Genomic DNA, 13,755 nt, shown 5'->3' on the forward strand with positions numbered 1-13,755 from the left:
TTCTATTAGAGACTAATACAAACACACCCCTGCCACAAAAATGCTTGGTTGAGACTAAATGTATATATACAAAAAATGAAAGCTAAAAGGATTACCTTCTCATGACTTGAAAAGGAGCATGTCAACTCATTGGTATCGGTTGTACTAGTACAATATTAAAATATGCATGACATGCCTTTAGTTCACATGTGCTATTTTATAGGATCAAATAGGAAATCATGACTTTAATGGAAACTAAAACCAATTGACATGTAAAACAATTTATATGTAGCAATACATTTGCTAATATGACTTCAAATTCTCCAATATCTTCTAGGGTTCAATAAATCCACCTTGTGATGCCAAGGATGAATATTTCACTGTTTTCCATCTTTTTTTATATTCTTACATATTAAAATGGTTTTAACAAAAAATCTTAAGAAAAATAAAAGTTCTTACACGCATGGATACATATGGAAGTGTCAAATAGTGAAGGTAGAGATAATTTCCATTGTTGAAGGAATGATGATAAAAACCGAATCTATTCAAATAATTTAAAATGATCAGCAAGATTTGTGTGTGTATGCATGAGTAAAATATTAATTTAGTACCTGTAGTGAATGAAATTAGGTGCATCTTTATGCAAAAGTTTCTACCCCAAATATAACATGTGACATACCAGAAGCTACCACACATTGAACAGTTGATAAAAACAAAAAGAATTATTGAAATTTATATGAAAAGCAATACACACATAAAAGTATTTTTTTCCTTCTTTAAAGGTCCTTAATCATTGCAAAATATGACAAAGATGTTCCTATTATTCACCGTATTTATACTTAGTCTTGTTATGTTTGATGTTGTTCATGTTATTTTTACATTAAAGAACCAATTAATAATTATTATTAAAAAGTCTTTTGAGTGGTATTAATTAAATATGAGGGTTTCAAATGCATAAGAATCAAGAAAATTAAATTAGGGGGTTTCAAATGCATAAGAATCAAGGAAAAATGCTTCCTTTATAAGATACTAGGTGAATACCCGCACGTTGTGCAGAAAACACCTATATAGTTGAAGTCTTTACAAATATATGTTTTTTTTAATATAGCAATAACGTTGTTGTTAAATTTGATATAATAATTCGTATACTAAATTGATATAATGTATTGATTATTTTGAATTATATGATAATATATACATCTATTATAACTGCATAATATCAATCGTTTAAATGACTTCTACCCGCGAGTTATACATTAATAAAATTAAATATAATATATGGTTTAACGTTATTTATAGTTGTTGTTATTGTTATTAATTTTTTAAATTTTATTTGCTTAATGTTTTAATTTTTGTTATTATAATTATTTAAAACATCAAACATTGTTTTTTGATTTTAAAGGTAACAATATAATCATTTATATAGAGTTATTTTTAACTATTGCTATTGTATTTAACCTACTTATTTGAAAACTTTTAAATATTATAAAAATATATTTAGGAAATATTTTAGTTAAATGGAGATTACAATTTAGTTTTTGCATTTATCACTAAAATTTATCACTTTTAACTATTTACCAAATATTCTTTGGTTTTTTAAGTGGAACTGAAATTTATATTTAAGTTGACATTTTAATGTTATATTTAAAATAACAATTTACGTATTTTGTCTAAACTGTTCAAAAACTGATAATGGTTTACATACAACAACATATTAAATCTAATAAATTAAGTATAATATGTTAAACGTTAAAGACATAACTTTATAAGTAGAAGTAAAGATATTATTTTATAATTGAAATTAAGTATATTTATGATTACACTTTAGGTTTGATATTTAACTAACCTTATTTAACCAACTTATAATCATTATTAGAAAAACACTACAAATAATCACTTTTAACTATTTACAAAATATTCTTTTGGTTGTTTAAGTTAAACTAAAATTTATATTTAAGTTGACCCTGTAATGTTATATTCAAGTTAATAATTTAAGTATTTTATACAAATTGTTCCAAAATTATATCTTTAAAATGATAATGGTTTACATCCAACAATATATTAAAACTAATAAATAAAGTATAATATGTTAAAAGTTAAAAAAAATCACTTAATAAGTAGAAGTACATATATTATTTTAATATTGAAATTTAGTTTATATGTGATTACACTTTAGGTTTGATATTTATTTAACTTATTAACCAACTTATAGTTATTATTAGAAAGAAATTGAAAAGTCATGGGAGTTTCAAATGAATGTTGTGAAAGGAAAAAAATACATGAGAGTTTCAAATGATTGTGGTGAAAGAAAAAATGTTTCCTTTATAATATAGTTTGACTAGGCGAATGCCCGCGCGTTGCGCAGAAACACCTATATAGTTGAAGTTTTTACAAATATATGTTTTTTAAATATAAAAATAAGGTTGTTGTTAAATTTGATATAATAATTTGTATACTAAATTTATATAATATATTGACTGTTTTGAATTATATGATTATATATATATATATATATATATATATATATATATATATATATATATATATATATATACATCTATTATAACTACATAATCCCAATCGCTTGAATGACTTCTACCTGCGAGTTAGACATGAACAAAATTAAATATTATATATGGCTTAATGTTATTTATAGTTGTTGTTATTTTTAATTAATTTTTGAAAATTTATTTGCTTAATGTTTTAATTTCTATCATTATAATTATTTAAAACATCAAACATTGTTTTTTGATTTTAAATGTAATAATATAATCATTTATATAAAGTTATTTTTAACTATTGTTATTATAAGTTATTTTAAACTATTTATTTGAAAACTTTTAACGATTATAAAAATATATTTAGGAAATATTTTAATTAAATTGACATTACAATCTAGTTTTTGCATTTATCACTACAATTTATCACTTTTAACTATTTACAAAATATTCTTTGGTTTTTTAAGTGGAACTGAAATTTATATTTAAGTTGATACTGTAATGTTATATTTAAATTAACAATTTAAGTATTTTGTTCAAACTGTTCAAAAGTTGTAGCTTTAAACTAATAATAGTTTACATACAACAACATTTTAAATCTAATAAATTAAGTATAATATGTTAAAAGTTAAAGACATAACTTTATATATAACTTTATATGTAGAAGTAAAGATATTATTTTAAAAATGAAATTTAGTTTATTTATGATTACATTTTAGGTTTGATATTTATTTAACCTTATTAACCAACTTATAATCATTATTAGAAAGACACTACAATTTATCACTTTTAACTATTTATAAAATATTTTTTGGGTTATTTAAGTTAAACTAAAATTTATATCTAAGCTGACCAATAATGTTATATTTAAATTAATAATTTAGATATTTTATACAAATTGTTCCAAAATTGTATCTTTAAAATGGTAATGGTTTACATCCAACAATATATTAAAACTAATAAATTAAATATAATATGTTAAAAGTTAAAAAACATAACTTTATAAGTAGAAGCAAAAATATTATTTTAATATTGAAATTTAGTTTATATATGATTACACTTTAGGTTTGATATTTATTTAACCTTATTAACCAACTTATAATTATTATTAGAAAGAAATTGAAAAGTCATGTGAGTTTCAAATGAATGTGGTGAAAGGAAAAATGCATGGGAGTTTCAAATGAATGTGGTGAAAGGAAAAATGTTTCCTTTATTGATATTTACTAGACGAATTCCCGCGCGTTGCGCAGCGAAGATTAAAAATATATTGTTAAAATATTGAAAAATATATGTTTAAAATGGTTATGTTATTGACATTAACTTTGAGATAATATTTTTACACTAATATATATATATATATATATATATATATATATATATATATATATAATCTCTATTATTTTGAACAATAATATATTCATTGACATCAACCCACATTCCTCATTAATAGAATTAAATATAATTATCTATTTATTGTAATTTTTAACAATTATTATTATTGATTAATTATATTTTTACTTATGCGATCATTTTCTAATTTCAATAACGATGTTCATTTAAAATACAATTTATTTATAGCTAAATGTAATTTATAATTTGATGTTATTATCATTTAAAATTGTTATTCATTAGTTTTAAACCACTTATTATTAATAATAAGTTAAAGAAGACTTTTTGAGAAACACTTAATATTATTATTAAAATGTGAAACGTATACTAAATAATAATGTGATAAGATAGACAATTTGCATTTCAAAAGAGACTTACATGGATAATATGACATATCCATGTAATTTGATTTTATTATTTATTATTATTGCTTATTAATTTTAAAACCACTTGTTATTATTAATAAGTGAAAGAAACTTTTAAAAAACACTTATTGTTATAATTAAAATGTTAAATATTTACTAAAATATAAAGTGATAAGATAGACAATTTGCATTTTAAAAAAGGCTTACATAGATAATATGGATAATATGACATATCCATGATTTTTAATTAATTATTGTTTTGAAGCAACATGAACATACAAACATGTATACAATAGTTAATTAAATATTATATATATCATCTTTCATAACATATGATCGATAACATGAATCTAATCTAATTAAAATTAAAATTTCAGCCACAACATACAATGATATTCTTAAAAGAATACTTAAATCAAGAAAATACAAAAAAGAATTAGTATATAACAAACTTACAAATTAAAAACTTCAACATAATAACATGGCTCGAAAAATTGTTCAAAGCCCTCAAACCAACACAAAAAACTTTAAACTTATTTTCTTTGTGAATTTTGTATGTGATTTGTATTTGTGTGTCTACTCAAAAAGATTGACCTTTTTTATAGTAGAGTATCCATTAATTGTTTATTAAATATATTATATAAGTTATAAAACCTTTGAATGGTTAATCATTATTAAGAGACTTTTGAGTGGTATTCATTAAAATAGGAGGTTTCAAATGCATGAGGTGTTTGCAAAATTTTATGGGGGTTTCAAATGCATGAGATTCAAGGAAAAATGCTAGCTTTATAAGTATGTATGATTTAACCTTATTAACAAACTTATAATTATTATTAGAAAGAAATTGAAAAGTCATGGGAGTTTCAAATGAATGTGGTGAAAGGAAAAATGCATGGGAGTTTCAAATGAATGTGGTGAAAAGAAAAATGTTTCCTTTATAATATAGTATGATATGATATGATATATATATATATATATATATATATATATATATATATATATATATATATATATATATATAAACACATAGTCCATTGCACAAGTGAGACTTATAGTGTAAAACTTTATTATTACAGTTTTAAATAAATAATAAAATAATAGTTATTTATTATTAATTATTCATATACTAAATAGACAAATAAATAAATAGTTTAATTATTATCAATTAAATAATTTATATACAATTATAACATTTTAATTAAATAGAAATGCAATAAATGGGTTTGTGTTTTTATAATTAGTTGGCAAAAATAGGTTACGAATATCCCACCAGCTGAACATAAAATATGGTAAATGGTTATAATTATAATCAAACATTAAACATATAATATAACATCTTAGAATTAGAATATTTAAAATGTTAAAGTAGTTAAAAGAATTGTTCTTTAATTAGTAATATGGTAATACGAAAGTGTAATATGTATAAGAAATGTACTTTAGTCAAAAATGAATTTTGGTCATTTTGAATGAAATATGTGTTATAGAATATTTTACTTGAAATCCTTAATGAAATTATATTAGTTCGAGGTACATAAAATAGAAACATTAAGATAAATTAAAAGATAAGTGAAATATAGAAATTTGCAAAAATGAGAAGTATCTTATTTCCAAACTATGAAAATTGGACTTAATATCATAATGAATGTGATATCAAGGTTGGAATATGTAGTGAGAACTATAAAGATGATGATGTTAAAATATCAACTCATCTGTAGTTAACACAATAAAGATAAAGTTATAAAAAAACGAAGGTCATATGAGGAAGTTAAGAGCGTTCGAACTTGATGGAAAACCGAGCATGAGTTGATGAAAGTATGTTGCCTAAATGGGGGTGTGATGGGAAAAACACAGACCGTGTTTTTCTAGGCATGAAAAACACAAACCGTGTAACTTGGAGGAATAAAAATTAAGTGTTTAAAAGGCTTGGGTTGGATATATCTCTCCTAGAACTTTCCAAAAAAAAAAAATTGAGCGCATGGGAGCAGGGGAGGGTAATTTTGGAGACCTTGAGCTCAAAGTTGAATACGTTAATAGAATTTCAAATCCAAGGAAAAAATAATCTTCATCTACTTCAATCAAATGTAATCTTTCTTTTTATGAAATTTTAAGGTTATAACTAGAAGAGAAATCATGAACCTTGGTTTTTATATAATCTTGGTATGATAATGATAGTGATGCATAATGATGAAAGGAGTATTAAAAAAATGTTTTATAACGTTAAACATCTAAGAAAGATCATATAATTCACAATGTGATTAATTGGAATTTTTTGACCTAAACTCTAGTTTGAGTAATTGGTATAGCTACTTGATATTGAGCATGTGAATTGATGAATTAATACATATAAACATGTTATCCATGAATATAAACATGTTACAAGTAGTGAATATGTTCAAAGTTTTTTAAAAGGAAAAGAGTATTGCACAAGTGAAAGTTAAATTGGACAATTATCATTAGAAATGAACTCTTGTATTCTAAACAAGTTTGTTACATCCAATGATCATGGATTGAATGAAGATTGGTTAATAATAAAAAAATTAAGGGAAATAGTTAGCCGATACTAACTAGAAAAGGTGACTTCATGGAGATCTTTTTGTAATCTAGGACACATGTCAAAATGCTTTTATGATATTCAATGTTTTTTACCAACTGCAATGTGTTTTGAATTATTAGTAGAAAAGGTATGAAAGTGCATGTAGATTGTTTATTGCTTCTTGCAAATTTCATATCACACGGTATGAAAGTGCATGTAGATTGTTTATTGCTTCTTGCAAATTTCATATCACACTTGTATGCGGTTGTATGTTGTTGAAAATGCATAGTGTGATAGGATCGTGTATCTTAGTATATGAATTGTATGGGCATTAGTGATATTGATTGTCTATATACTTTTATGTCCATTGGATGATACATCCCTTCATGAAGTAGATGTTTAGTCCTTGATGGATGTGTTCCTAAATAAGAGAAAACCCGAGAACAAGTTCCTAAACAAGGTAACGAACCTGAGAGTTAAGTACTTTGAATGATGAGATGTTCTCTCTCCATGTGTAGAGTTTAATCCGATAATAAGTTCCTAAATAAAGTAACAACCTTAGGAGACAAGTATTTTGAAATGTTCTCCTTCCATGCGTAATAGTATTGCCCTTGAAACTAGTACAATTTGGAGTCAAATGGCCCCATGGAATTCATTGTGCTTGAAAACAATGCATGGTAATTGAATCTTTCTATGTTTGATACTTTGAAATATAAAGAATCATGTTATCAAACATTTTTATTATTATGAAATATGATAATGATTGTTTTGTGTCTAAAATCCATGTACTCATGATAAAATTTTGTCTTACATCATCTCTTTTATAATAAAGTAGCTAATAGTTGACATAACAGTAGACATGAAGCTTTTGGAAAGACTTAGATGAATCAGGATTAGCTTAAAGGAAACACTAGTGAAAGGTTTACATGAACAATAGTAGTGTTTGCTATGGTTTTGATATTTTGTAACCCTCGATTGGATTATATTTATCCATATATTTTGGTTTATATGGACTTGCTTCCGATGGAAACGATATTAGTGCAACCAATATCTATGTTTCTATGTTAATTCTCAATGTCAAAAGATAAGGTATCACCCTATTTGGAAAGTTGAACTCGCGATAGTATCAACAAGGGGTTTTCTTTTTCTATTTAGGCATGCCTATTTGGAAAGCTTTAAGCTCATGAGTAGAAGATATCTACAAAGTTCCTGAAATGTTATTTTTATTTGGTTCATTTTTGTTGAAAAAATTTGACATGTAATAGTGAAATCATGGTTGGATCTTACAAAGGTTACAAGAATCTGTCACACCCCCAAACCGGAACGGCGGAAACGTCCGGGGGTGGATGACTTCATGTTAAGTATCACAACACATGCATCATAGTAATCAAAGTAACAACAACCATCGTATTGATAATATAATATTTACATTGTGTTCAAAAGATTTCATGATTTACATTAAAACTATAGCAAAAGTTAAGACGTAAAACTCCGTCTTCGCAGCGCCTAAGAGGGTACCTGTCTACTAACGAACCTGAGAATATAAGTGGTTTGAAAAAGTGTCAACATTAAAGTTGGTGAGTTCATAAGTATTTTTGTTATAAAAAGTATACTCATTGTTCTTTGGAAAAGTTCGTTTGTTCCTCCAGAAATTCCTATATTTTCTTAATAAGTAATATAACTGTAGTTAATCCTTCTGTGATCATTTAGTGAATACAAATTATATATAATACAGATCGATTAGACAGTTGAAAGTGTGAATCTGCCCTAAGTCCACAACCAAACAAGGAACAGGAAATTAGGCGGAAGTCACACATTCCACTGTCTACCGGATCTTTCTTATATATAATCCTAATGTATTCATCAAGTAATCATAGAATTAACATTAATGATTCTCTAGTAGAATGGTAACCACAATAGTTCCTTCTATAATCACTTAGTTTATACTAACTATATATAACCTAATATCGCACGGATAGTTGAATGTGTGAATCTGCCCTAAGCCCACAACACAACAAGGAACAGGAAATGAGGCGGAAGTCACACATTCCACTGCCTATCAGATATTATTTATATATAACTCTGATGTATAAACTAATGAATTATAGAATTAACCACTTAAGGTCCTTTACGTTATACTAGATTGATAATAAGTATTAAACCTTTTGTAAATAAGTTCCTAGTTCCATTTACTCAATTGTAAAACATTGTTTTCAGTAATAATTGTTATTGTTTTCAGAAAGTTCTATCGAAAACTGTTTACCTTTAAAATAACGATGTTTAACATAGAAAATCCTATATTTTCTATAAAACCGACTTATAGTCTTAATCGTTCCAAGATCGAAAAGCACAAGTATAATAACTATACTTACTTTAATGATATCTAGTTTTGTTTATAAGTTAAACTAACTGAAGATTTGTTTGCCATGAAAACTTGATACGACGATATTACCCTCCTATGATCACTTAATACATACGAGTTGTGTATAACCGAGATCGAATAGACAGTTGAATGGGTGTATCTACCCTAAGCCCACAACCAAACAAGGAACAGGAAATGAGGCGGAAGTCACACATTCCACTGTCTACCGGACTTCAATTTTATCTAACCCTATTGTATATACTGAGTAATCATATAGTTAATATCCCTTGGGAATGTTTAGGAAAAAGTATATCTTTATGTAAATAATTAGTTAATACTTATTATGAATATTCATTATAACCATACTAATACATAGTTAGTCCCGTATAGATCTATACACCAACTCACGCTCTCCCTTAAGGATACTCTGGTTATAATTAAAATTCTAACGGGTACCATGAGTGGTACATCAAGCGGTTCACAATCCTGTATTAATTAGTTTACATAAAGTGAAAAACCTCTTTGTAAATAACAAGTAATTTTGTAAAAAGAACCCTTTGTTCCATAAACTATACCTATTATAGTTTATAAGTTTATTTCCATGTTTTAACCTAGACTTTGTAAAATAGTTCATATAATCCATAAACTATACCTATTATAGTTTATAAGTTCATTTCCATTATTTTAACAAGTTTCATGTTTTCATACATAATAATGATAAGAAAAACATAATAAGTAAATTATATTTTAAAACACAAAATTTATTGTGTTTTACTTGTATTCCCCCCTAAAAAAATTTAAAAAGCTTGGAAAAATATGGGGGTATGAACTCACCTTATTTGAGTGATTCGATAGAAGATTTGGTATAGGACACTAGCTCCACAAGTGAAGTCTCGCTAACAAAACGATTCCTAAACATGATTCATGTAATATATATATATATATATATATATATATATATATATATATATATATATATATATATATATATATATATTGTGACATCCCCAAAATCACGGCCAGAAAAGACCGTTTTAATTTATGCTTTTAAAATAATTTCAGAGTAAATCCATTGATTTAAAAGAGCTGCGGAATTTGTTCCCAAAACAAAATATGATAAAATAAAGTTTATCAAAGCATTTCATCAAGAGATGCATTTTCATTATATAACAATATCCGGGATGTCATGTTCCGATAAACAGACCAAAAGCATAAACAACAAAAGATAGACCATACAACAGTTACATATAACAATTGGTCTAATATCAAAAGATCTTGATAAGTCATCCAACTTATGCTCTCGCGCCACTACCTGTAATACAACAAAACTGAGTGGGTCAGGCTTGGGAGCCTGGTGAGCATATAGGGTTTTCAACCCACAATAAATAATTATATTTAATTTCACCAACCAACAATAACCCAATTACCCATTCCTGTTATCCTCACTTTACGTCCCTAAAACAACATCTATCTCAAGGGACCTAATCTAGGATTTTTCATCGGGACAAACATTACTGCAAGGGGTTTCCTTAACAATAGATGTCCTCAAGGCAACAATGAGGGGGATAGAGTACACCGGTGAACACATCGTTCACAACACCTACAGGTTATGAGCCTGCTAGCGTTCCACTGGACTGTCTAGAAAGAGTCCGTGGTAGTTTAGTGACAAAATCCATAGCAATGTCTTCCCATTTACCCATAGGCACAGGTAAAGGTTCTAAACTCCCGTATGGTTTCTGATGTTGTGCCTTGACTCTCGCACAGGTCACACACTCCGCCACGTACTTTGCAATATCAAGCTTCATCGTCGGCCACCAGTAATAGGGTTTCAGGTCCATATACATTTTAGTGCTACCGGGATGAATCGAGTACATGGTTTTGTGAGCTTCTTCCATCAGAAGATCTCTGGCTCCTCTTGTCTTAGGTATCCAAATACGATCTTGGAATACCTTCAGTCCGTGACTGTTTACACCGAACACCAACGTTTTGCCCCAACGTTCTTCTTTTCGGTCATTCTTCACAGAAGCTTCCTCTTGAGCTTTCTTTATACTCTCCACAATTGTCGAGACAACTTCAATTCTCGACGCACTTGGCCTCTTTCTTTCAAGATTGACTTTCCGACTGAGAGCATCAGCAACAACATTAGCCTTACCGGGGTGGTAAAGTATCTCACAGTCGTAGTCCTTAAGTAATTCAAGCCAACGTCGTTGCCTCATATTTAATTCTTTCTGACTAAAGAGATATTGGAGACTCTTATGATCAGTGAAAAGTTTGCACTTCGTGCCATAGAGGTAATGCCTCCATATCTTTAGAGCGAAAACTACCGCTGCCAACTCCAAATCGTGAGTGGGGTAGTTCTTTTCATGCTCTTTTAGCTGTCGAGACGCATATGCTATCACCTTTTCTCTTTGGGTCAAAACACAACCCAACCCAACACCAGACGCATCGCTATAGACAGCGAAGTCTTCAACTCCATCGGGTAGAGATAAAATCGGTGCCTCACATTGCTTCTTCTTTAACAACTCGAATGCTTCTCTATGCTTATCACTCCAAGTATAAGCAGCTCCTTTGTGGGTCAAAGCTGTTAACGGACTAGCGATCGAAGAAAAGCCTTGGATAAACCTTCGGTAATATCCGGCTAATCCCAAAAAGCTTCGAATCTTCGTGGGACTTTTCGGTTGTTCCCACTTCATTACAGCTTCAATCTTTGCTGGATCAACCATTATCCCTTCTCGGTTGACCACGTGACCCAAGAATTGGACTTCTCGAATCCAAAAATCACATTTGGAGAACTTAGCATACAACTTCTCCTTCTTCAAGACTTTCAACACTTCTCGCAAGTGTTGGCCATGCTCCTCTTGGCTTTTTGAGTAAATCAGAATGTCATCTATGAACACTATCACAGACTTATCAAGGAACGGATTACAAACCCTGTTCATTAAATCCATGAATGCTGCTGGAGCATTAGTTAGTCCAAACGACATAACCAAAAACTCGTAGTGTCCATATCGTGTTCTGAATGCAGTCTTCTCTATATCCTGCTCTCTTACTTTCAGCTGATGATATCCTGACCTCAGGTCGATCTTTGAAAAATAACTTGAACAATGTAGTTGATCGAACAGGTCGTCAATCCTCGGAAACGGATATCTATTCTTTATTGTTGCCTTGTTCAGCTCTCTGTAATCGATGCACATTCTCATACTTCCATCTTTCTTCTTTACGAATAACATTGGAGCTCCCCAGGGTGATGAACTAGGTCTAATGAAACCGTTGTCCAATAACTCCTGAAGTTGCATCATCAGCTCCTTCATCTCTGTCGGTGCTAATCGATAAGGTGCTTTTGCTATAGGCATCGTCCCTGGTAACAAGTCTATTCTAAACTCCACTTGTCTATCAGGCGGTAATCCGGGAAGATCTTCGGGAAATACTTTCGGATAATCACACACGACAGGAATGCTCTGCATCTCCTTTTTCTCCTTCTTAGCATCGATCACGAATGCCAAATATTATGTATATCCTTTGGCCAAACACTTTCTAGCTTTCATTAGCGAAATGATTCCATAATTTACTCTGCGTTTGTCCCCATACACCATAAATGACTCTTTCCCTGGCGGGTTTACTTTTACTATCTTCTTCTTGCATAAAATCTCGGCATCGTTGGCGCTAAGCCAATCCATTCCCAGCACGATGTCGAAACCATTAAGTTCGATAGGCAATAATTCCTCGTGGAACTTATTCCCATTCAAATCAGTTAAGATGTTTTTCATACGATGGCTAACAGGTACAAACTTGCCACTAGCAACTTCGACTAATAAAGCATTATCTAGTCTATCGAAAGGCAAAGCTAGTTTTCTACCAAATTCATGCGAAATAAAGGAGTAGTTGGCTCCAGAATCAAATAAAATTTGGGCAGGCAATTCGTTTACGAGAAAGGTACCTGAAGCGACATCAGCTTCTTCTTTAGCAGCTTCCAGTGTCATCTGGAAGGCTCTCGCCTTCGGCTTTGGCGGAATGTTGGGTCTTGCTGCCTCCTTCTTTTTCGGGCAGTCCCTAGACATGTGTCCCTCCTCACCACAACCATAGAAAACTTTCTTGGTGAGAGTGCATTCCTTGGCATAGTTCCCTGGCTTTCCACATTTAAAACATGTGGCCACTACCTCACATTTTCCATGATGCTTCTTCTTACATTTGTCGCACCATTTCGCTTCGCCTCCTCCTCCTCTCGAACCAGATTTCGAGAATTTACTTTTCTTGTTGGTCCCTGAAGGTCCATCGAACTTCCTTTTCTCACCAACCTCTATTCTTTCCAGACCCTTTTCCTTCTGCTGGGCCTCCACATTCTTAGCTGCTCGAACAGCTGTTTTCAGAGTGGTTGCCATCTTGACTGTCGGGCCAAAGTCGGCAGGCAGTCCATTAGCAAACCTCTCAATCTTGGAGAGTTCCGTTGGCACTAGGTACATAAATAACTTCATTTTCTCAGTGAATGCAGTAGCATAGTCGTCTATGCTCATTCTCCCCTTCTTCAAGTTTTGGAACTCATTGTTCAGATCAATCAGATCTATTTCTGAACAATATTGCACCCTTAGCTGTTCCAAGAACTCTTCCCATGACATTTTCAGGGCTTCTCCT

This window comes from Lactuca virosa, chromosome 7 (genome assembly GCF_052849685.1).
Source record: "Lactuca virosa cultivar CGN04683 chromosome 7, Lactuca_virosa_CGN04683_v6, whole genome shotgun sequence".
NCBI lineage: Eukaryota > Viridiplantae > Streptophyta > Magnoliopsida > Asterales > Asteraceae > Lactuca > Lactuca virosa.